General features: G+C 37.0%; 1 protein-coding gene across 1 annotated transcript in view; it reads left to right on the top strand.

Annotated features, from left to right (window-relative positions):
• SH3BGRL (SH3 domain binding glutamate rich protein like) overlaps positions 1 to 26,707 on the top strand; it is a 65,502-nt gene that overhangs the window by 13,164 nt on the left and 25,631 nt on the right. The window lies entirely within an intron of this gene.

Raw genomic sequence — 26,707 nt, 5'->3', positions numbered from 1 at the left:
GCCTTTTAGACTTTGTAATTCCTTCACCTTGGGATCACACTGGCCTTGATTTTTGTGTAAACAATTAAGCCTTACAAAAATCTTAGGTGTATTTACTAACTCCTTCATTTGTAACAGTCCAGCCATCTTATGCTTGTCTCTCCCTTCCTGCTCTCCTTAGCTCTTTCCATGTTTCCCGAGGATTTTTGGGTTCCCAATAGTATGTTTTAATGTTTGGTTCAGGGTTCTGCTTATCAGTGTGCTTTATTTACTTTGGGTTTAGTTCATGCCACTGCTACAATGAAATTTGATAAGGATCTCTTGTGCTAGACCTTCCCCTGTGGGCATTACTCAGTGTTTGCCTTTGGTCAAACATATGGCAAAGAGGGCAAGTGCTGAAAATATCAATATTTCTCCCTATGTTTCCACCAAATCATTGTATAAGTAAAGATAATCTTAGTTCTTTCTTCATCCTTCCAACATATTTCTAACTCTCCCCGACACAAACATTTGAACTCTGTCAACAATGGTTGCCTCATTACCAAGAGTTAATAAGCATGAAAATCTAGTTCGGTCCTGTTGTTCTGGTATATAACTTTTCTCCTACTATCAGATTGTTCTTCTTAAAATAGCATTATGACTTTCAAATTTTTATAATGGGGCTCTTGTACACTAAAATACTTACATCTAGAAAGAGGGGGCATAGAAGAAATTAATCTTTATTGTGATTAAAAGCACTTGTTATTAAGAAACACAGAGTATAATACTGGAAATCCCTTCTCCATTGCAGAAAAAAGTGACTTTTGGTCTTTTTCATTTTTATTAGCATCAAATATACTGAAAATAAAATATCAGAAGCATCTGGTTAGAAGGGATCATAGGAGGTCATCCAGTCCATCCACATAAGGAGTGCTTGTGAACTGTCCCAGAAAGATTGTAATCAATTTTCTTTTAGTAAACTCTCCAAAGAAGGAAATATACAACCTCCCTTGGTAATATGCTGCAGTACTACTTTCTATTACTTGTTGTCCTTGACTCTAGGACTAAGATTGTGGAAATCTGGGTGACCAATGAAAGATATTTTTTTTTACCTCTTTTTGTGTAGTGAAGAGGAACATTATATATTTGAAACCATGAAAGCGAAGGAAGTAAAGCACTCTAAAATATGTAGAGATCTGCCAGTTACTAATTTAACATATATTTCCTAAGTATCTGCTGGAGAAATGTTCCACTAAGGACAAGGTCTTTCTCCTACCAGAGCTTACAACCTACCTTGGTTTGGAAAGCTTGAAATAGGTCTCTGGTTCTTTTCTCTTTTCTTCTGACCCGTTTCTTTTTAGGGAAGCATGATGAATTCATGCTTATAGATTAGTACATTATAAGACCATGCCTTAAGGGAATAATCTCATATTGGTTATCTTGCCATATTCATGATTTATTAAGTTTAAAGTAGTCTCAAATAAGCCTTTTAAACATTTTAAAATCAATAAGTCCCCGAAGCCCAAGTTTTGGGCATTGTTCATTCATGATACAAAATGGTGTTATTAATGCAGAAAATAATATGATATGGCTAACGTAAAACCTCATGCAATGCTTTAAAAAATTTCAATTTCTGGAAAAATATTTTGTTGTGAAATTATGAATGGTACTGCTTGCTGTTACAGAAAAAAACCTCGAGCTGTTTCAGAACTCTGAGTTGAAGGCTGTGACTTTTTAATGTTATTTAATAGTCATTTGTTTAGACTCGTTACCATCATTAGTGGACTAATCAACTAGGAGGGCCTGTATTGGGGAGCAAAGGCCTTAGGCTAATAGGTTAATCTCTATGCTTTTTTCCCCTCTGTTAAGTGGAAGAAATGACATCATCCCTACTTCCAAAGAATGTTACTTAGATTTTAGAAAATGTAATTAATAATAATTACCTTGAGTTCCTTTGGAAGAATTTTTTCATCAGCAGCCCGAAATAACTTCTCAAAACTGTTAAGGCACTTGTCTTTCTCTGACTGGCTTATTTCACTTAACATTATGATCTCCAGGTCCATCCGTGCTGTAGCAAAGGGTAAGAGTCCCTCTTTTTATGGCCAAGTAGTATTCCATTGTGTAAATGTACCACAGCTTTACCACATGATTTCACTCATATGTAGAATATAATGAACAAATTGAACTAACAAGTAAAATAGAGACAGACTCATACATAGAGAGTGGGCTGAGAGTTGTGGGGATAGAGGGATTGGGGGGCTTGGTGAGGGGGGGTGGAGGGATTGAGCAAGAAAAAGAGAAAAACTTATGGACACCGACAATTGTTTGGTTATTGCCGGGGAGTGGGACGGAAGAGTGGAGGAGGAAATAGGGGAGATAAATGATGGATGGAGACTTGACTTGGGTTGGTGTACAGATGATGTGTTCTGGAATTGTGCTCCTGAAACCTGTATAATTTTTAAAGTATATTTTATTGATTATGTTGTTATAGTAGTCCCAATTTTCCCCCTTTGCTCCTCTCTTCCCAGTACCCCCTTCCCTCCAGCAATCCCATCCCCCTTAGTTCATGTCCTTAGGTCATGCATATAAGTTCTTTGGCTTCACCCTTCCCTATATAATTCTTAACTTTTCTCTGTCTCTTTTGTACCAACCAATTACGCTTCTTAATCCCTACACCATTTCCCCACATCTCCCCCTTCCACCTCCAAGCTGATAAGCCTCCAAGTGATCCCAGTACCTATGATTCTGTTTATATTCAGGTTTGCTTAGTTGGGTTTTGTTTTTATTTTTTAGATTCAGTTGTGGATAGTTGTGAATTTGTTGTTATAATTTTAATCTGTTTCTTAAGTAAGTTCCTTTGGCATTTCATATAATAAGGGCTTGGTGATGATGAACTCCTTTAGCTTTACCTTGCCTGGGAAGCACTTCATCTGCTCTTCCATTGTCAATGATAGCTTTGCTGGGTAGAGTAATCTTGGTTGTAGGTCCTTGCTTTTCATCACTTTGAATACTTCTTGCCAGTCCTTTCTAGCCTGCAGAGTTTCTTTTGAGAAATCAGCTGATAGTCTTATAGGGACCCCTTTGTAGGCAACTCTCTGCTTTTCTCTTGCTGCTTTTAATATTTTCCCTTTGTACTTAAACTTTGGCATTTTAATTATGATGTGCCTTGGCGTGGTCCTCTTTGGGTCCATCTTGTTTGGAACTCTGTATTTTCTGAACTTGGATGTCTATTTCCTTCTTCTTCAAGAACACCCTTTAACATTTCATATAATAATGGCTCGGTGATGATGAACTCCTTTAGCTTTACCTTGTCTGGGAAGCACCTTATCTGCCCTTCCATTCTAAATGATAGCTTTGCTGGGTAGAGTAATCTTGGTTGTAGGTCCTTGCTTTTCATCACATTGAATACTTCTTGCCAGTCCCTTCTTGCCTGCAAAGTTTCTTTTGAGAAATCAGCTGATAATCTTATAGGCACTCCTTTGTAGGCAACTCTCTACTCTCTGCTTTTCTCCTGCTGCTTTTAAGATTCTCTCTCTTTATCTTGAAACTTTGGCATTTTAATTATGATGTGTCTTTGTGTGGTCCTCTTGGGACTCTGTGCTTCCTGGACTTGTATGTCTATTTCCTTTGCCAAATTTGGGAAGTTTTTCTTCATTATTTTTTCACATAAGCTTTTCATTTCTTGCTCTTCTTCTTCTCCTTCTGGAATCCTTATGGTTTAGATGTTGGCATGTTTAAAGTTGTCCCAGAAGTTCCTAAGCCTCTCCTCATTTTTTTTTTCCATTCTTGTTTCCTCATTCTGTACTAGTTGACTTTTTTCTTCCTTATGTTCCAAATCATTGATTTGAACCCCGGTGTCCTTCCCTTCACCATTGGTTTTCTGTGGATTTTCCTTTGTTTCATTTAGCATAGTCTTTATTTCTTCTCTTATGCATCTGCCATACTCAAGCATATCTGTCAAGCCTGTGAGCATCTTTATCACCAGTGTTTTGAACTCTGTGTCTGTTAGGTTGGCTATCTCCTCATCACTTAGTTCTCCCACTGAAACCTTGATCAGTTCTCTCTCTTGGGCCATACCTCTCTGTCTCACCTTGACAGGCTTCTGTGGGTTGTTTTTTTTTTTTTTTTTTTTTTTTTGCCTCCGTATCTTTGGTACAGCTGTTGTGCCTGTTACATTGTAAGGGGTGGAGCCTTAGGTATTCGTCAGTATAGGCGACTTGTTTCAACACGTTGTGGCACTGTATGTGGGGGATGGGTCTGAGAGGGAACAATGCAGCTTGCTCAGCACTCTCCCCTTTTCCAGGCACTTCTCCCACTTCTTATGGGAGTGGCGTCTCTCTGGCTGTTGCCCTGGCCCTTGTTCCCAGGGTGGGTGGGCCTGTGGATGTTCTAGGACCATGGGGGTCCTGTGTGGATGAGTATTTCATTTTTATATCTTTGTTTGTTGGACTTCCATGCAGCTCGATTTTCTGGAACTTCTGGTTGTCTCTAGTTTTGAGGTAGTTGTAATCCTTCTTAGTTGTGGAGGGAGACGCAGTGTGTCTACCTACGCCTCCATCTTGGCCGAAAGTCTATATAATTTTATTAATCATTGTCCAAGATTAGGTTTCAAGAGAACTTCAGCTTCTTTTTTGCTTTGAAATGCTAATATTGGCTCAGAATAGTGTCCTACCTATTACTATTTCTTTTCCTTTGAAAGAGAATTCTTCTCTTAAGGAAAAATATTGTGGGCTCTATCTCTGTCTCCCTCCCCCTCTCTCCCCCTTCCTTTCTCTCTGGTTCTTTTGTATGTCCTTGAAAGAATGCACAGTAATTTGCAATAAGTTGAGTGTGATATGTAATAACAAAGGTGAGTTCCAAAGGAGATATATTTTAAGCAAGAAAAAGGTATAAAAACGTTATACAGGATACTCAACTCTGGAAAATGGGCTAATAATGCTACTTGCGACATAAAAATTTCCAAATTAGAGTTGTCCCACACAAATAATTTTGCATATTTATTTTTGTGTTTTGGAAAGAGAATCCTATGCTACAGAAAATGATCACATTCTTTTCATTGATAATCTTTTTCTTCTTAGATGATTTCCTCTGCACCTTCTGTTTCTTCTGAATCATTAGTAGCTCTTATACTTATTTGTAAAATATTAAAAATATTTTCTCTTTGGTTATACTTCAACTCATACTGGCAAATTTGTAGTTACTTCCAGTTTCAAGACCATCCTAAATTATAAACAAATTTATGATGTCTTATGGTATATACCCCAAATATGACTACTTTGAAGTACAATTTATGAATCAGGAATACAAGCTGAGGCACAGTTTATGGTTATCCCAAAACCACATAGTTGGAGGCAAGACTGAGAATGAACCAAGAATAGCTATTAGCAGGCATTATTTCAGGTCACAATTAATGTGTGAGGTTATTTTACACATAAATCTTACTTTGAGCATCTATTATGATTCCACTGCATTTTTCTTAACCTCCATTTTTTGATAGTGTAATAAAAGGACCACTAATAATTCTTTGTTTTAGTCTATTTTGTCAACAGTCTTTTTTTTCTCAACTCTGTGTTGGGAACATGGGTTTTGTTTTGTTTTTAATAGAGAAACCATAAGAGGGGTGGTTTTATAATTTCTGCTTAGTGATTTAAAGCTAACTCAACTTGTCTTTTCTAAAGAAGATAATGGATCAGATAATGACCTGATGAAAGATATACAGAGCTAAGTAAATCCGGTTTCCTCATAAAAGCCCTGTACAAGTAGAGACTATATTTCACTCAACACCCAGAAATTTTTCAAGAGTTTTAAGCCTGACATAAGTTCTGCCACCCCCACCGTGACCCTAGTTGGACTGTTTAACCAAAACTATGGCTCACCACCAGTTATATGGAAGTAAAGTCAGCCCAGAAAGAGGAATGCTGCGCTTTAACCTGCATTCAGCTCAAGATTCTTTTGCATGTTCTTTGGTGAAATCTATGCATTTTTAAACATTAGTTGAACGATTGCTCTTATGAAAGTTTAAAAAATGAATTAGTTATGTTGATAATGTTAAACTTGATAAATAGAAGGGATGGCTTAGCAATCTTAGAATCCAGTTGATAATGTATATATTTCTGAGAAACACAGGCTAAATCCCAGCTGAATTAAATTGGTACTTTACCGTTGATTGGGAGAAAAACCAACCATTCTCACAAATGTCTCTGCAACCCATTGCATCCAAAATCCCTATATTAACTTTCCTAATTATACTTTATTCTTCTCTATGAAATACCTTCAACATAAGTGTGTTATAATCCAGTAAAACCTTGTGCATATTTTATTGTGTATTGTCTTATAATTTTCTGTTTACATCTGTCTTCTCTACTAGACTATGAGCAACTTGGGCTCATGGACTTTGTTTTGTTCATCTCCACTGTGTTCCCAAACTGTAGCACAGTGCCCAATTCCTAAGAATTATGTAATGAGTACATTCTTTTGGAATTAGTGTGTGCATAAATAAATGCATGTGTGAATAAAGCAGTTGGTTTATCCCAAACAGTAGTATCTGTGACTCATGGGTTTGATATGCTAATTGCCTATTTTTTCTGGTACATATTAGTATAAGCACATAGAATTGGATAAATATTTTCATTCATGTACTAGTTCTGGCATGTGCCAGGTGTATCTCAACCTCTATGCTTTGTTTCCAGTGTTTGCTCCACCTGAATTATCCTTCTCCTCCCATTCCACAGGCTTTGGTCTTACCCATTCTTTACTCCTCACTAATGAAGTCCTTGGCTATGTAAACTAAGGAAGTTTTTTCTCTACCTCTAAGTTATTTTGGCACTTATTGTCTATGTTCTTTGAGGGATGCTACTTATATTGTCAGTTGTCTTTTTTTGTGACCATGTTCTAATCACTTCATTAAACTCTTTAAGGATAGGGACTATATCATATATATCTTTAATCCCTAGCCCAGAAGAGATGTTCAGTAAATGCTTGTTGATCAGTTTCTTTACTTTTACTTAACAACATTGTTGCCTGAATAAAATAAGCAACATCAGGGTAAGATTTTATGTGGAAGGAATTGTATCTATTGGAGAAGTCTAATTCTAATCTCATAGAATGTTCTAGGTGAACTGGAACTATAGCCCCATTTTCCAACATTTTATTCAATGCAGACGTCTTTTATTTTTTTTACAACCTTTTAAATATTGGCATTCTCCAATCTTCAAAAAGATTGTTTCATTGTTACACAACTGGTTAACTTATACTTCTAACTATTAATTACTACTACTAACTACTAAGTTAGTAAATGCAACTTCTAGTAATTCTAAAAATAGTTTGTTTCATTATTAGACAACTTTAGTTATTAAAAAGAATGTTCAATTAAGCTGAAATGTGGTTCATTCTAAACCCTACCCATTGGTGTGGACTATTGTGTCTGTAAATGCTCTCCTTGATATCACAGCCCTTCACCTGAAATGAGACCCCTTTCATGTCACCCTGCAGTTTTCTGAAAAGATTTTTTGAATATCTGTCTCCAAATTGAACATTCCCAATTCTTTGAAACATTGTATATTATACATATATTTTATGTTCTTTACCATCCTGGCTGCCACCTTCTAATCTGAACCTCAGTAATTATTTTTAAAGTTTTTAATCCTGAAACCTTTAGTGATGGTCTTCAATGTAGTCTTGGAGATTATATATGTATGAAATTTAATAAATTTTAATAAAAGCGTATTCAGACAGATGGTATGCTCAAATTGTCTTTGTGAATGAGAGAGACTCTGATGACAATGGCACCTGGAATAAATGTTGTTATAGAGATAGGAGCTGTGCTTCTGTTTTATAATTAATTACAAATGTGATTTTCAAATCCTGTTTTCTGTTAAGAAAAATTGAGGAGGAGCAGTTTTGTGATCATTGGGCTACTCTGGACACATTCACTGGGTGAATTCATTGAGTGAATTTATGCAGCTGATCTGTGTCCAGTCGCAGTGGATTAATTATTGGTGTTAGGGCTAATCGTGGTCAGCAGAGTAATGGCTTCCCAGGTATATCCACATCTTCATCCCTGGAACCTGTGACTGTGTTACCTTATATGGAAAAGGAGGCTTTGAAATTGTGATTAAGTTAAAGATTGTTAGATGAGAGAGTATCTTGGATTATTCTGGAGAGACTAATATCATCAAAAGTTTCCTTATAAGTGAAAGATGGAGACAGGAGACTCAGTGTCAGATTGATGCCTTATAAAAACAACTTCACAGACATTTCTGGCTTGAAGGTGCAGTAAAGTGCCAGAAGTGAAGAAATGTGGACAGCCTCTACAAGATGAAATAAATAACAAAATGGAATATCGCCTTGAGCCTCCAGAAAAGAATGCAGCCATGCCAATACCTTGATTTTAGCCCAGTGAGACATGTTGAACTTCTGAAACTCCAGAAACATAAGATAATAAATTTGTGTAAGTTTAAGCCACTAAATTTGTAACAATTTGTTACAGAAACTAACACAAATGTTCACATTTAATAGTCTGAGTTTTCCCTGACATAATACAGAGAATTGAAAATAGGAGGTTCTAGAATATTGCCAGCAGTGAAGAGGCAGGATGATTTTCCTTTATGAAACAATTGAGCATTTTTCCAATGATCTGCTCATTTTCAATTGACTATTGCCCTGGCTGGTTTAGCTCAGTGGATTGAGCGTCAGCCTGCGAGCTAAGTGTCGCTGGTTCGATCTTCCAGTCAGGGTACATCAGAGAAGGAAAACTCTGATTCCAAAAAACCTCCGCTGCCTTGCGGCATACCTCTTCAGGGGAAAGGCTAAGGGAGTAAACCCCGACAGAAAATCCAGAGCCGGAGTCCCTAAGGCGGTTTGACGTTGTAGTCAACACCGGCAACTCCTGCGGCGCACCTGAACCCAAGCTGTATCGACTCCGTCTTTCCCTTGGACCCTTCAGCTGCGAAGAGAGGGGGGGTCTGCTGCATGGGCAACAGCAGACTCTCCATATTACCCTGCCCAGGCTCTGTAGCTTCAGCGTCATCACAAGATGTCGATTCAACACGGGAGGAGACAGATACCATGTCACTCCCGAGTCGGACTGCACAGCCATTCTCGGCGGTGCAGATAGACTCTTAAGAAGCTACACCATCGTCTCTCGAGACGGACGGCTGCCGACGACGATATGGGACTATGACCAGATCTCTGGAATATCTAATCTAGCATCACAGGAATTGTGCCTGTCTGCCTGTTTTTTGAGAAAGACACATCACTTTGGACACAGTTAGTATGCTATGTCTTGTCTGTATAACTTAATTTCCATATGAATACTTTCTGACTATATAATATAAATAGTTACAAGCCAGTATAGCAGAAGGAATCAAATGCAGGCCTATTTTAAAGTCTAATCCCAAAGTTTTTCTGTCTCAAGAAAGATACTAAACAAGTCTCCCTGCTTCTCTATGCCTAAGATCTTCGTGAATAAACAAATGTGTCATATCTCTCATATTAAAGGCTGTTAGCACATTGTATGATATTTGTGTTATTGGTTCTTCTCAAAACTTCATGAAGATGATAAGCAATGGCATATTTAACTTATACGAAGGTTGTTAAGCATCGGTTCATGGCAGAAAACTAAGGTATGATGATATTAAATGACTGCCCTGGCATTCTTAGAGAAGTAGTAACAAAGTGAAAATTAAAATTTTATTGGTTTCAGTGAGTAGTATTTTTAATTGTACCATATTTTACTATAGGAAGGACATTATTCTAGGGGGGTGATTTATGTCATTCATGGAAATAACTTTTTATCTGAGAGAATTTTTGTTTCATCTTGTCTAGACTCATTTCACACATAAAACAGTTTCAGAATGATGAAGAGATTGGACCAAAGTTACACAAGTCACTAGTGATCTAACCAGGAGAACATATACAATTTTACATATATTGCTGATGTCAAATGAATCTTAGTAATTCAGATGGAATCTCCAGAAATAATTTGTTGACAGAGGTAAAGATATTTTGGGGGTGGGATGGGGGAGATAAGGATAAGGAATTAGTGGGTTTATCTAGATTTCTGTTTCACTTGCATTATTTGAACTTAATAGGTAAATACCAGCCATCCTTTTCACTTACGTGTATATAGGTCTGGCTTTTCCTCTACCTCTTGGACTACTGATTGCTATCTTAAAGCTAGAATTTAATTTAAAAATATAACTATGAAAATATTTTGCTTTGTTGCAGATTGGCTCCAATACTTATTTATATTTTCATTATTATTGTATGTTTTTCAGAAGAACAGTTTTATTTTAAATTACAACATTGATAATCTGTTTTAACAATGTCTATATATGGGGAGAGAGAGAGAGAGAGAGAGAGAGAGAGAGAGAGAGAGAGAGAGAGAGAGAGAGGATGAATGAATGAGAGTGAGTTATTTCTTTTGCAAGAATTCCAGAGTCACCGAGAAAACCAATAGCAACCCACGGCAGCCATATAACTGTGGTTAAGTCATCTTTAGCTTAGTGGATGAAGCATGAATGTGCTTGGATTTGGTTTCATTCCTGAAGTAGGCAGAATAATAGCCCGCAAAGATATCCAGGTACTAATTACCAATGTCTGGAACCTGTGAATGTTACCTTATATGGCCCAATGGACTTTGATGGTGTGATTAAGTTCAGGATCTTGAGATGGGGAGATTATCCTGGTGAGCCCTAAGTGTAACTATAAAGGTCCTTATAAGAGGGAGGCAGAGGAAGATTTGATGAAAGAACAAGTAAGTGCTATTATGATGGAAGTAAGAGGTTGGAATGACACAAAGAAATGCTGGTGACCTCTAGAAACTAGAAGAGGCAAGGAAAAGAGAGTGCACCCAAGAGCCCTCAGGTGGAACCAGCACTGACACAGTCTTGATTTTAGCCCCACAAAACTAATTTCAAACTCTGACCTCCAGAGCTTTAAGTGAATAAATCTGTTGTTTTAAAACCCTAAATTTAGCCCTGGCTGCTGTGGCTCAGTGGATTGAGTGTTGGCCTGCAAACCAAGTGTCGATGGTTTGATTCCCAGTCAGGGCACATGACTAGGTTGCATGTCAGGTCCCCAGTTGTGGGTGTGAGAGGCAACCACACAGTGATGTTTCTCTCCCTCTCTTTCTCCTTTCCCCTCTCTCTAAAAATAAACAAACAAACAAATAAATAAATAAATAAGACCCTAAGTTTGTGGTGATTTGTTATTGCGACAATAGGAAACTGAGAATTTCCATCTCTGACATTGATAAGTTATGCACACTCAAACAATTCGCTGAACTTTGTCACTGCTTTTGTTTCTCTGAAATCAGGATGGGTTTTACTTGCCTGTACTACAGATCTTTCAAGCCTGTCGTGGGTAAATTTGTAAAGCTGGACCTGAAATAAAATCTTTGGGATTTGCACAATAATGATAATCATTGTGAAAAATGGAAGGCCAGTGGCCAAATGTTGAGTACTTGGTTGTTGGACCCCACGTGAGTTAGAAATATGGTGCCAATTGTTCAGTTACTTTATGGATTTAAAATCGCCACATTTATTATACTGATCTGAAGGAGATCACCAAAGCCATTGCTAAAGCAATCAATTAGTCTCTCATTAAAGAGTTCCATTTTATCTTTCTACTTAAAATTAACTAAAATATCTCCTTTTGTACATTCTCCACCAATGCATATCCTAACTCTACTGGTTCTGTTCGAGAACAAAGAGCCTGCCTCATTATTTGTAAAACCCTTGAGAATTGAGTCTGTGTGACGAATGAACAAAAATTTGTGAAGAAACTATTAGATGTGACTGTTGACAGCCTCCTAGCCTAAAGGAAACCAGTTATTTTATGCTTTTAAATTTAGCTTTAGAAATGACTTATTTTTGCTTGCTGTCTTGCTAAGTATCTAAATGGCACAATAATTTCATTTGCTTTTTAAGGTTTAAGTAATACTATTTGCTCGCAAATACTCTTTTAATTATGGAATTAATTTTATTTCAGTTTGTGGAAGTTGGACTTGCTTTCACTATGCTAAGCTCAGAATGGGCTGAGTACAGCGAATGGTGAACTAATGCCTGGAGCATTAATCCACATGATAACCCACTTCACTCACTCCTTGGATTGCAGCACGCACTAGCAATTTACAGAACTTATTGCAAAATAAACAGTAGTTATGTAGCTCTATGTGCTCTCAAATATTTCACCAAGCAGGCAATTTTAGATACCAGTACTCTAGAATATATGATTATAGTGATTTTACATAAATATGTAGAGACAGTTCCCGGTGGTAATTAATATTAATGTGTTTATAAGAAAAAAAAAAAGGTCCATTTAATCTGTAATATATGGTAATCTATTTTTCTGTGTTCATATGTTTTGGGTTTATAATTCTAAATTGTTTTACCAAAATGACATTGAATGTGACGCATGAGCTACAGCTTGTGAGTTGCATATAGGATTTAGAGGTGTTAAGAGGAGCTGTTACTGAAGTTGGGGAGTCCTGAGTGGCCTGCATGGAATAGTGGTCCTCTTTTGGAAAGAACATAGATAACTGATTGACTCTTTTTTTAAGGAAGTCTGTGATGCATATTTATCTCTGGTGCCTAGAATTCATATCCAGAGGCTACGGAGGAGATACAAGTGATTAAATAACATGGGGTTACTAGTAATGAAGGAATTTCTAGATATGTGGTGGAAAGGAAACTGGATTTGGAATAAGAAATTCAGAGTTCGAATTTTAGTTACTCCATTCATAGAGCCTTGTTATAGGTCCCCTAGTTTCTATGAACCACAGTGACCTCAACTAGAAAATGAGTATATGTATTCTGAGTTTGTTGTAAAGAATGAATAAATATATATTAATTAATTTATTAATTCATCAAGTATGTTTCAAGCATTTTCTGTGTGCTTGTTTGTTCAGGTCCTCTGCCCACTTTTTAATTGAGTTGTTTGTCTTCCTGGTGTTGAGTCATATGGGTTCTTTAACAAACTTCTTTATATAACTCTCTTCAGGTAAAGGGAAGGCTTGTTTTCTCAACTAGTTTCTAGAGGAGACACAGACTCAGGAAGAATTGCACATCGTTTATCTTATCTGTTTTTTCTGGCCATTAAAGTAGAGACTTCATGGAACAACAGCATGGTAGAATGAGAAGTGACCTTACAAATTAGCTATTTCAAATCTCTCATTATATATAAAGAGCTGCAGCTCAGGGACTAGACTCTAAGTCACCTGACTCCAAGGTCCATGAGGTTTAGAATAATTGTTTGATAACATTGAAGTAAAGCAGATATGTTCACTAGTTGGTGGTCTGTGGTTCTCCAGGAAGAGAAGCCAGAAAAACCATGTTGGGTTGCTCTTGGAAAATTTTCACATAGAAATAGATTTAAATATTATTTTAGTACAAACCTGTGAACTCAAATGTGATTCACTTTTAACCTTTTGTGAAAACCAGTTTTCTGCCAAAAAGAGTGACACATTTTACCAGCTGTATATCTAAAATGATCAACTTGCAGATGAAGTTCTCTTCGTAAATTGGGAACCAAGGGAATACTAATCACTGCCTGACTGCTTTTATTATTAAAACAGCTGGGAAGAACAGTGTTCTTAGGCTTTTTTTTAAAGAGGGGAATTTCATTTCATTTCATATGTTGTTAGTCCCTTAAGGCATTGGTTTTTGTCATTTGTCGTTTTTATTTTTTTAAATTTATTTATTTGTTTGTTTGTGTGTTTATTTATTTATTTTTTACTTTTAGAGGGAGGGGAAAACAGAAAGAGAGGGAGAGAAACATCACTGTGTGGTTGCCTCTCACACACCCCCAACTGGGGACCTGACATGCAACCTAGTCATGTGCCCTGACTGGGAATTGAACCAGTGACATTTGGTTCACAGGCCATTTGTCATTTTTAGAACAGAGAAATGAGATTATAGTTTTGGACACTTTAAAAAAAATTATTTCTATCTGATCCTAAGGCTTTAAACAAAGTAGTAAACTTTATTATGGGAGCTTTGTCAACTCTGCTGGAAAGCAGTCAACTTGTTGCTATAGCTGTTTAGAAGGTGGGTTCCGAACTCATACCAACTGCCAGCAGTTATTAACTTGACCGAATTGCCATCTGTTAAATGATGACGGTGTCCTCAATTTTGTGATGAACTGATCAAATTGTTGCTGAAAAGTTAAGTTCAAAGCAGAATATTTAATTTGCGCAAAATTCATGCGCTAACAACTTTCAAAATGAGTGAAGTTTTAGAATACCATTGTGAGATTTTATATACATTTGATCTTTGTTTCTGGTTTCTGGCACAGAACTCCTAAAACCCAGTGCCTTTTGTTATTCATAGTGAACCCCTTTCAAGCCAGCCTGAGTTTATGCTAATGAGGTGGCTCTTGGCAGGTTGGAGTCTCTAGGTAGCTTCAGGAACGGGGCTTGTCTACAGAGGAACCAATCAAATGATTTGAGTGAGAAGCCAAAGAGCGTTTAGGGATTGACCAACTGGATATACTATGTTTCTGGTGAAGTGAAGCATTTTCGGGGACATGAAAGTCAGCCACGTTTTGGTTTGATGACATGGCACCCTGGGCAGGAGCTGTATCATCTTGGTCCTAGGAAGTTATTTCAAATATAGATATGTCTACACACACACACAATCACGCCTCTCTGCCTCTCTAAGCCTCAGTAGAAACGAGGATAATGATACCTACCTATGTTGCTTGGCTGTTATAAAGTTTAAATGAGGCAGTATGCTTAGGACAGTGCTTAAAACAGGAACTGGTCAACGTTGTTCGTTATTGTTGTCACAGGTGTACTTGGATAAATTAATATTGTTTCTAAAATTTTTTATTAGGCACAGCATTGTATACAAGCCATTTAATTTCCTCTGACCCTCGGTTAATAAAACAAGGGCAATCAAAGTACATATACATCACAGAATCATTGCGGTGACTAAACAAGATGAAGCTCTCAGTGTTGTGCACACAGTAAACATTCAGCAAATAGCAGTGATGATGACAATGACGATAAAGAACATGATGTCACCTGCCCTTTGGAAAATTCAATGTAGGCTAGCTGTCAGCCTTTCTAAACTGCAGGGCTTTTACTGCTTCATTAATACTTTCCCAGAACTTTTGTTTTCTATTCCTAAATTCAGGGTTTCAACATGCATACCCATCACTCTCCTTCTCTATCTCTATCACCTCTACCTCTGCCTCTGCCTCTATCTCTATCTCTGTCTCTATCCCTAATCACTCTTCTCAAGCCTTTCCTATCCCCAGTGCTTCCTGTGGTTTTTGCATGCCAAAGGCAGATGTTTCTTTGTGAAAACGCCCAAGGCCTGGATCGGGTTACTCTTTCAGAGGTCCAGACAAACATTTCCAAAGAGCCCTTTTCATATTATGCAATAGTGACGGCTTTTCCTTCTTTAGACATGAAGGGTCAAATCTCAATGTCTTTATTTAAAACTTGGCATTTTTTGCATTAATTTTTATTTTTAAAAATTTCTTTAAAATATTATTTATCTTGATTACTAAGCGGTTTGGTGCTTTTTAAATTTTCACCCAAGTGCCTCACTTCCTTCACCCTAGTGCAGTTGAAACAATGGAAGAATACCATACAACTATAGAGCAACTCGTGATAGTGGGGTCTAGCTTTTCAGAGTGTAACTATGGAAATCTACCTGAATAGCAGTTGACTTTTTACTCTCCATTGATTAAGAAAATAAATAATAACAAATAGCTACCATTAAGTTGGTAACACTTTGAAATGAATTTATATTTTAATTTATGCAACAACATCTGTACATTAGGGAAAACAGTCATATGTTTCAGTGCAAGGCTCGTTCTTTCAGTCTCTAGAAAATGTTTTGTGTACTTAGAGCTTTGTAGGCCCTGTACACTAACTTTTCTTCCCCCCCCCTTACTCCCCTCGCCATAGTGATAAGATATAGGGAAAATCAGTGTGCCTAAAATATACTCTACAAAAGGTAGGACTCTTGCCTCAGTTTGAAGAATGGGTAGGAGTAAAGGAGGAAATGGGCATAGAAAGACTTTGTATTTATTGAGTGCCCTGCAGTGCCAGGCTCAAATCCAGGAACTTTATATTCCTCTTCTCGTTTATTCTTTACCTCTGTGAAGTAGACATATCATGCTCATTTTACATATAGTGAACTCGAGTCTTCAAACATTTGAATACCTTGGCCATTGTCTTTTGGAAAAATTATTTTTCAATTACAGTTGACATACAATATTATGTTAGTTTCAGGTGTACAACATAGTGATTAGACATTTATATACTTTACAAAATGATCACCCCAATAAGTCTTGTGCCCATCTGTTGGCTGAGGTCTTATAGCCAGTAAATTTGCAGAGTCATACCAAGGACTTTTACATTATCATTATTCTAATAAGGGCAGAAATCAGCTACTGTTAATGATGATAAGCAAAATATGCATTTCAACTGCTAATCGTGGAGTCCACAGAAATTGTAGCAATTGTTTGCTTTTGTACTTCCTCATGTGGGAAGCTCATATTAATTACCTCAATGTTTTTGAATATGCTGTTGAGAAAGTTATGTTTCTAGACCATCATAAAACAGATTATTTCATCTTTGATTGACTTTATTAATAATGTTTAACTCTACTGCCTAGCCTCTTTCCATGGTCCAGAATAATCTATTTTTCACAGACTATCTAGAGCAGGTCACAGAGACATAGTGCCTTGATCAGCCCTTTCTAAATTCCTCAAATTGCATGTGAAGAAGCAGGTCCCCATTACAGTTTGTGCCAAAGTAGAAATACCTTAATTGCTTATTTCCTAAAAATATTAAAGCAAACATTATCAAGTCAATTCTGCATTATGCCTGAGGAAATGATTTTCATTACTATGCCTTTTTAAAAATTTTATTTATTTATTTTTAGAGAGAGGGGAAGGGAAAAAGAGGGAGAGAAACATCAGTGTGTGGTTGCCTCTCGCACGCCCCCAACTGGGACCTGGCCCATAACCCAGGCACGTGCCCTGACTGGGAATTGAACTTGTGACCCTTCGGTTTACAGGCCGGCACTCAATCCAGTGGGCCACACCAGCCAGCGCTCATTACTTTGTCTTTAGTTTTCTTCGATGAATTTTACAAAGTGCATTTATGAAAACTTCAGTGCAACTTTTACTTTTTAAGATTTTAATGATTCTTTTCTTCCAATGTTGTTCTGGTTATTTTTTGTCCAAATACATCCAGTACATGTGATTTTTATTACATTATTTTATAATTTATGTCACAGCAAAATGTTTTCTATTGAGTTTTTTTCCCAGTAAAATAGAAATACTTTCTTCTCTTGTGACAGGATTCTAAGTTTTAACATACTGATAGAAGTTGTGAAAATTTTAAAGTTCTTAGATGAGCTTTAACTGAAATTATTCATTTTTTCCAATTAAGTCTCCCTTTAAAATCATTAAATGTCTCTGGATCTTTGCAGCACACACATACTAAATTATGACTGTATAAACTTGGTAATAAAGATTTACCAGGCATGTTTTAATATCTGAAGGATTATAATTTTGGGCTTTGGACTATGTCCTTTTCTCATGCCTTTAATATTTTTGTGACAGTGTTTTTGACCCATGCCAGTAGTTATTGCAGATATTTATGAGCTGCCAAATAATGAAACATCTGGGTTTCCACAGGCTGTAGTGTTATGCAATTAAGGACACAGACTTTGGATTCAGGCTTCATGGGTTCAAATTCCATTTACTGGTGGTTTTCTCAAGTAGATTACTTAACTTTTCCCTCTCAGAGACTATTTATTTATCTCTCAATTAAAGTTAATATCAGCCTTACAGATTTATTTTAAAGATTAAGAGAAAATGTGATATGCTTTGCACTATGTCTAACACATACAGGGCACTCAATAAAATGTAAGGTGGGGATGATGATGGTGATGATAGTGATATTTAGCTTTAGCAAAGAAAACAATGTGTTTATGAGCTTAAGGATTTGGGATCTAGTATGCCTCCCAGAGACTGCTGACTACTGATCTGTCTCAGAAAAGTAGTGCCCTTATCTTTTGTGAAACTTAAAGGAGCCTCTAATTTTAAGAACCCAGAGCTTGTAAGGATGGATAAAAGAATTAAGAGGTCAGAACATTTTATTTTTTAAATGCTTGGGCTTGCTAGGTCATTGGGGATCTCTGCAAGGCTAATGTGAAAACCAGCAGAGGGAGAAAACTAGTGCCTCGAGCAAACAGTGAGCAGCAGTAGTTCAGTTTCTCAGGAATGACTTACAGACTTCCCACCTGCACCTAGAGGAATGTTTTTAGATGCAGATTCCTGGGCCCAGGTCATACCTCTTGAATTACATTCCAAGTCACACTAAGGTTTGAAAATATACTAGTATAGTGAAATCAGGTTGATTTGGGTTCCAAACCCTATTTTGCCACTTTTAAAAAATAATTTATTTGTTTGTTTATTTTTAGAGAAAGTGGAAGGGAAGGAGAAAGAGAAGGGGAGAAACATCAATGTGTGGTTGCCTCTCACTCACGCCCCCAACTGGGGACCTGACGTGCAACCTAGTCATGTGCCCTGACTGGGAATCGAACCAGCGACACTTGGTTCACAGGCCGACGCTCAATCCACTAGGCCACAGCAGCCAGGGGGATATTTTGCCACTTATTAACTGTACCCATGGCTTATATCTTTCTCATGTGTCACTGCCAACTCTACTCGTAGCTCCCTCCTCCCTCCTTCTCTCCTTGTTATTATATAACCAACTGCACAAACTCACTTAGGTAGTTGTGTAACTAGCTGTCTTTCTCCCTGAGACCCTTGGGTATTATCAAATGATTGCTTCTTATTGAACTTGTACAGTTTTCTAGCTGACAACTATTTTTCTGTGTTTAGTTCTCATTCTCAATTGTTGGTTTTGACATGGCTGCCTGTTCTCCTTTCCAGCTCTTATGGAGTTTGAGTTACTCCCTGGACCAATCAGGTAGCGAGTGTTGTTTACTTTTCTATTAGCTTACCCAGTTTACAGGCCTTAATAGCAAACTTAACTCAAGGGCACAGACTTGGATGTAAAATGTCAGTGTGTGGAGCCTAGAGACTGTGTGATCACTCAGTACTTCCTTATACCCATGTGCTGATAATGTCCCATATCTGTTCAGTAGAAAAGAGCACAAGCACCTAGTACGGGCAAAATGGACTGGGAGGCTGCATTTCAGATGGATGTCAAAAATTAGCAATACTTTTCTTTATCAGAGATAAAGGGAACGAGCATTCCTGAGAGAGGCAACAGTAAGAGCAAAGATCTGACTAGGGGACTGGTGAATGACTCAATGTTACGTATTCTCTAAAGACTTCATTGTTTTTCACGGTGTGCTGTGTGGACCACATGCTTCAGAAATTGCATATGAATACTATGCAGAATTTTATTCATGGATGCTGTAAACCTATTGATTTAAGATCTATGGGGCTATAACTCAAGACACTGCATTTTAAACAACAGGTGCAGCATCCAAAAGCATCAAGTAGCTATATATATATATATAATTAAGGTTATGAAGCCCAGGACCTGGTAAGAGCAACCCAGCTCTTTCTTACAGAGCTGGAAAATACATAGTTACGAGAATGAATACTGACATCCTAAAAGTGGCAGTGCTTGTAATTAGTCTAAGTACAGGGACCCAATCAAGATAAATACATAGGATTCTAGGAGATCAGGAAAGAAAATTATCTGAAGTCAGTAAGTTTTTTAGTGAGAGAGATGGTGAGACGGCAGGGGAGAAGGGAGAGGAGAAGAGAGGGGAAAGAAGAGGGAAAAGAAAGAGAAGAGAGAGGAGAGGGGAGAGAGGGAGAAAAGAAAGGTAATAGTGCAAAGAAGCCCTGATATGGCTTTGAAGTACCAAGGATATCCAGCAAGGAAGCAAACACAGCCTGGAGATTTGGGATCATGGGGATTAGATAGACTCAAGTGACATGTATGATAGTGAGAGTAAAGTCAAATGATTTTGTTGAATTAAATCCATATTTGATATTAAACCCTTATCAGATATATTGACAAATATGTTCTCCCACCCAGTGGGTTGTCTTTTCATTTTTTTGATCCTTTGCTGTACAAAATCTTTTCAGTTTGATATAGTCCCATTTGTTTGTTTTTCTTTGTTTCCCTTGCCCAAGGAGTTATATCAGAAAAAAATACTGCTACAAGAAATGTCCAAGACTTTACTTCCTATGTTTTCTTCTAGGATTTTTGGGGTTTTGAGTCTAACATATAAGTCTTTAACCCATTTTGAGTTTATTCTTGTGTGTGGTGTAAGAAGGTGGTCTAGTTTTATTTTTTTGCATGTATATGTCCAATTTTTCCAACACCATTTATTGAATAGACTATTTTTTACCTCATTGTGTGTTCTTGCCCTCTTTGCCAAATATTAATTGACCATAAATGTGTAGTTTTATATCCGAGCTCTCTAGTCTGTTCTTTTGACCTATGTGTCTGTTCTTGTACCAGTACCAGCCTGCCTGATTGCTGTAACCTTATAATATAGTTTGATATCATGTAGTGTGATTCGTCCAACTTTGCTCTTCTTTCTCAATATCTCTGTGGCTCTTTGGGGCATTTTTGGGTTCCATATAAAATTTTGGAATGTATCTTCTAGTTCTGTGAAAAATGCCATTGGTATCTGGATAGGAATTGTATTCAATCTATGGATTGCTTTGGATAGTATGGACATTTTAATGATGTTAATTCTTCCTATCCATGAACATGGTATATGCTCCTGCTTATTAGTATCTTCTTCAGTTTCTTTCTTCAGTGTCTTATAATTTTCTGAGTACAGGTATTTTACATCCTTGGTTAAATTTACTCCAAGGTTTTTTGGTTTTTTTAAATGCAATTGTAATTGAGATTATTTTCTTAGTTTGCTTTCCTGATAGTAAAATTTATAAAGAACTTATAAAACTCAACACCAAAAAAGGAAAAAACCCAAACAATCCAATTAAAATATGGGCAGCCCTAGATGAGTAGCTCAGTTGATTCGAGTGACATCTTGATACACCAAGGTTGCAGGTTCAGTCTCCGGTCAGGGCACATACAAGAGGCAGCCAATGAATGCATGAATAAGTGGAACAACAAATCAGTGTGTCTCTCTGTCTCTCTGTCCCTCTCTCTTCCTTGACCTTCTGTCTCAGTCTCTCTCTAAAAGTCAATCAATGAAATTTTTTTTTTAAATGAGCAATGGACCTGAAAAGACACTTCTCCGAAGAGGACATACAAATGGCCAATAGATATATGAAATGATGCTCAGCTTCATTAATCATCAAGGAGATGCAATTAAAACCAAAACAACATCAGTCAGAATGACTACCATCAACAAACAACAAGTGCTAGCAAAGATGTGGAGAACAGGGAACCCTAGTGCACTGTTGGTGGGAATGCAGACTGGGGCAGCCACTGTGGAAAGCAGTATGGAGATGCCTCCATCCCTTTACTTTTAGTCAGTGTGTATCTTTTATTCTCAAGTGGGCTTCTTTCACTGCTGGTGAAGATGCAGTTTAGTGTAGTCACTGTAGAAAACAACATCAAGTTACCTCAGAATATTAAAAATGGAACTGACATTTGACCAAGCAATTCCACTTCTGGGAATTTATCTGAAGGAACCTGAAACACTAATTCAAAAGAATATATGCACTGCTATTTTCATTGTAACATTATTTACAATAGCAAAGATTTGGAAATTGTTCAAGTGCCCATCAGTAGATGGATGGATTAAAAAGTTGTGGTACATTTGCACAATGGAATACTACGCAGCTGTAAAAAAGAAGAAAATCTTATCTTTTGTGACTTGGATAGTATTAGGCTAAGTTAAAGCCAGTCAGAGAAAGAGAAATACTATATGATTTCACTTATATTTAGAATCTAATGAACAAATAAATTAACAAACAAAATAGAAACAGACTCAGAGGGAAGGGGATTGGGGGCTGAGTGAAAAAATGAAGGGTTTAAGCAAAAATCAAACAAACAAAAAACCCCTAACAGACAGGTAACAGTATGGTGATTACCAGAGGGAAAGGGGGTGGGGGAGGCAGGGGAAGGTAAAGGGGAATAAATGGTGATGGAAAGTGATCTGACTTAGGGTGGTGAACACACAATACAACATAGAGATGATGTGTTACAGAATTGTACACCTGAAACCTATATGATTTTATTAAGTAATGTCACCCCAACAAATTCAATTAAAAATCTTTATTTGGTCATGTTTACAAAGTTCTCTTACATTTATTCTTATATATCCACATTGATATAATAACCTATAAGCACAATTCTTCATATCCTTCTTTTGGAAATTAAGAAACTGAAAACCAGAGTATTTGACATTTGCTTATGATCACATATCTAGTAAGTAGGACAGACTATTTAAAAATTAAATTCGTTGAGGTCATGTTGCTTAATAACACTACATAAACTTCAGTTGTACATTATAATTCTATATCTGTATACTCTATTGCATGCTCACTATCCAAAGTCTAGTTTCCTTTTGTTAGCACATATTTGTTCCCTTTTACCCAATATTTCCTCTCCCCACTACCCTTTGCCTCTGGTAACCACCATTCCGTTATCTATATCTATGAGTTTGTTTTGTTAGTTTGTTTCTTTTTGATTTTATATTCAACATATGAGTGAAATCATATGGTTTTTGCCCCTTTCCATCTGATTTATTTCACTTAGCATAATAACCATCAAGACCAATTCATGTTGTTGCAGATGGCAATATTTTCCATGTCTTGGCTATTGTTAATAATGGTGAAGCAAACATAATAGTACATATATCTTTTTGAATTAATGCTTTCATATTTGGGGGGTACTAAATACCCAGAAGAGGAATTGCTAGGTCACATAGAATTTGTAATCTTAGTTTTTTGAGAACCCTCCTTTCCAGACCAGATCATTCCATGCAACTAAGTTCTCAGCCTGGAAGGAGGGTTTGGTGGGGCCTCTGGTCTGTGCTAGGGTAGATGGAGCATTACTTCAATATACCAGACATCTTGATAGGGAAGGGAAAAGTAATTGCAGCTGTCCCTTCAATGGAAAATTTTAGCATTGCAAATAAATTCCATCTGTGTCTGCACATATAGTAGTTACAAGAAATATTCCAGCCTCACTTTGGTCTAACTGATTACTCAGTGGTATGATAAGAAACACTGGAATTTCCAGACCTTCACTAATCACATCTTCATCTAGATGAACTCCACAGAAATATGACCAGATGTTATGATGAGAATTGTTCTCTGAACTGTTCAGCAGTTGTTTGTTTATTTAGGAAGTGAATGTATTCAGTACAGCCTCAAGGAAAATATATCTGATAACATACCATCTGGTAGAGAGTAAAAAAAAAAAAATACAGTTTTAACTTATACATCCTAATCTAAATTTCTGATATTTTAAAAAAACAAAAACAAAACCTGCTGGATTTAAGTGAATAAGTAACTAAAGAAATTCCTTGAGACTTTCCTGAAGCAAGGAATACCTAGTTCTACCCTAATTATCATAAACTAAGTTGGACAATGTAATAAACGATGTCATTATTGTTTGTTTTTTAATGGATTTTATGCAATATCACTGTAAATCCATTTATAATTTTAGTTCTAGACTTGCAAAAAAAATGAATGCTGGTAAATGTGTTAGAAATAACTGCTTAAAGTATTTTTTAAGTATTAAAAGAACTTTTGTACCTTAATCCTATAGTTTTTCTTCTATTACTTTAAAGCCATTGATCTTGCTATTGGCTTGACTGGTTAGCTTTCCCATTTCAATCCTTAGAATAAAAGTATTCTAATAATTTAAAATTTTTCTGGAATTGCTTTTTTTACAGCTCACTTAGTTACATAACTTCCATTCATATAATGCAGTGGTAAAGATCATGGATTTAAGCTGTTTACCTTGAATTTTTGTTCCACTATTTTCTAACTGTGTCTTCTTGGGCAGAGTTAACTGCTCTAAAAAATTTTCTCATCTGTTAAGATGAGCTAATGCATGTAAAGGACTTAGTGTAATATTTGGCACATGACATAAATATTTAAAAAATATACAACTATCACAAGCATTTTACTGTAGTGTGGCAAATAGAATTGTGTCTTACTAAATTTAAAATTTTTCTGAAACACAAATCCTGTCTTCTCCTTTTATGCATCCTGAAGAGCTAGGCTGTGTAACAAGAACTAATCTACAGGATGTGTGGGAGGGGGCATTGAATTTTACTGTCAGGATATTTCATAGAAACTTAGACTGAAGAAAGTAGAAAAAAAAGATTTTTGAAAATTTTCTTTTAATTAAGTACAACATAGCACCAAATCTATTTAAACTATTTCTCAACATTTTGACTTGTTTTTACACCATGTGAAATGGAATTCCACACATTCTGGAAAGCTGGGAATATTTAGTGATTTTTTTTTCACACTCCCCTACAAAACTAGTCACTAAAGTGGTTCCGTGCCTCCAACCTAATGTTAAAAAGTTGCAGGCCTCTCTGATGAAGAATTATTTACAAATCTTTATCGTACAGATCTTTCATAAGAACCGTAAAGTTTAAGAAAACTGTTTCTCTACCCAACAGTAAGCAGACATGAGACATTATTGCTTTGGTAGATTAAACAGAGTTAATCAGTAACATTCACATTCAAAAGACCGTGATTCTATGCTGTAGTCGACATGAGTTCAGTGCTTAGGGCAATTATATGTATTTCAACAAATTATCGATTGTTGGATCACTAGGTGATGCCTTAGAATAATTTACCCCCCTTGTGCATATGAATCTTAATGAAGAGAATCTCTTATTGGCTCACTGCAGAAACGCCTGTAATTGAACCTTTTCAGTATATGGAATCTCATTGGATCCTACACAGGTTTTGGCCACCTTTGTAGTAAGCAATGACAGCTTTTAAAAATCATAAAGTGACATGAGTATTTTAATGTCTGCAATTTTCCCACTAACTTATGCTTACTTCTAATGATAATAAAACAAATCTTATCACCTAAAACAGGAAACTAAGGAACAACACAAACAAATGAACTAAATATAACAAGGAGCAGAATAGCAGTCAATAGTGGGGAGGGGGGAGGGAGAGAAGGGGGATAAGTAAGGGAAGGGTCTAGTCAAGGAACATGCATGAATGACCCACGGACACGGACAACGGGGTGGGGAATGACTGTGGGAAAAGGGGTGGGCTGGGTGGGGGGGAGCACTGGGGTGGGGAAAATGGGACAACTGTAATTGAAAAACCAAATAAAAATTCTATAAAAAACAAATCTGCTACACAATTTATAGTAGTAACACCAAACATTCGAGTCATTCTTTACTTTACTTTCAGTAAGGATTCTATAGTAATAACTACCAGGGTTTTTTTTTTCTTTTTAAAACTCCATTAGTATTATATTTATTTCAAGAAATTATTTCCTGAACCAGGATCAAAATCCTTAAGGCAAAACCATGTTTACAGAGAGACTAATTGCTTTGTAGCTTATCTAGACTTTAAAATGGGATCGTGATTTATTTTTGTCTTTTGGCATACATATAGATATTTGGTTTTAGACTGAGAAAAGTTAAAGATGTAGCATTGATCACAAGAGTTGATTTTACAAATAACAATCCACCCTCTGAGGAATTGCTGAATGAATGGGTTATTCTTGGAGGCAGGAGAGTTCAGTCTGGCTTGATGCACTTTTGAAAACTCCATGATTTCTATTTTTAAATGACCTGCTATACGACTTAACTCCCATCATTTTCTGTTCAACCAGGTGATGAGATTATATAAGCTTTCATTCCCCAAAACTGTAGTTGACGTTCATATTAGCTCCCCCTTCAGAAACCTCTAAGACAAGAGCTGAGAATCTTATAATAGCCAGATAGGTTGCTTTTTTTAAAAATATTTTTTTCATTTTTAATTACAGTTGACATATAATATTGTATTAGTTTTAATAATGAATGCCAACTGTAATTGAAAAAGAAAAAACATTATATTGGCTTCAGGTGTACAACATAATTACTGGACATATGTAAAGTTATGAAGTGATTACCTTGATCAGCCCAGTATACCCATCTGACAGCATACATAGTTATTACAATATTCTTGACTATCTTCATAATGGTAGATGCTAGTAGACAACTAACCCTGGCTGGTTTGGCTCAGTGGATTGAGCGTCGGCCTGCGAGCTAAGTGTCGCTGGTTCGATCTTCCAGTCAGGGCACATCAGAGAAGGAAAACTCTGACTCCAAAAAACCTCCGCTGCCTTGCGGCATACCTCTTCAGGGGAAAGGCTAAGGGAGTAAACCCCGACAGAAAATCCGGAGCCGGAGTCCCTAAGGCGGTTTGACGTTGTGGTCAACACCGGCAACTCCTGCGGCGCACCTGAAGCCAAGCTGTATTGACTCCGTCTTTCCCTTGGACCCTTCAGCTGCGAAGAGAGGGGGGGTCTGCTGCATGGGCAACAGCAGACCCTCCATATTACCCTGCCCAGGCTCTGTAGCTTCAGCGTCATCGCACTTGATTCAACACGGGAGGAGACAGATACCATGTCACTCCCGAGTCGGACTGCACAACCATTTTCGGCGGTGCAGATAGACTCTTAAGAAGCTACACCATCGTCTCTCGAGACAGACGGCTGCCAATGAGGACGAGTAGACAACTCTCCACTGGGCTTTTGCATTGGTGTACCTCTTGTGAGCAGAGACATTGACTACCTTTGTTCTACATGAGCTTTATAAGAAAATGCTGATACTTTGGC

Source organism: Furipterus horrens, unplaced genomic scaffold (assembly GCF_987537825.1).
Source record: "Furipterus horrens unplaced genomic scaffold, mFurHor1.1.pri manual_scaffold_17, whole genome shotgun sequence".
NCBI lineage: Eukaryota > Metazoa > Chordata > Mammalia > Chiroptera > Furipteridae > Furipterus > Furipterus horrens.
The sequence above is the reverse complement of the archived record's forward strand: the minus strand, read 5'-3'. Positions and strand labels throughout refer to the sequence as shown.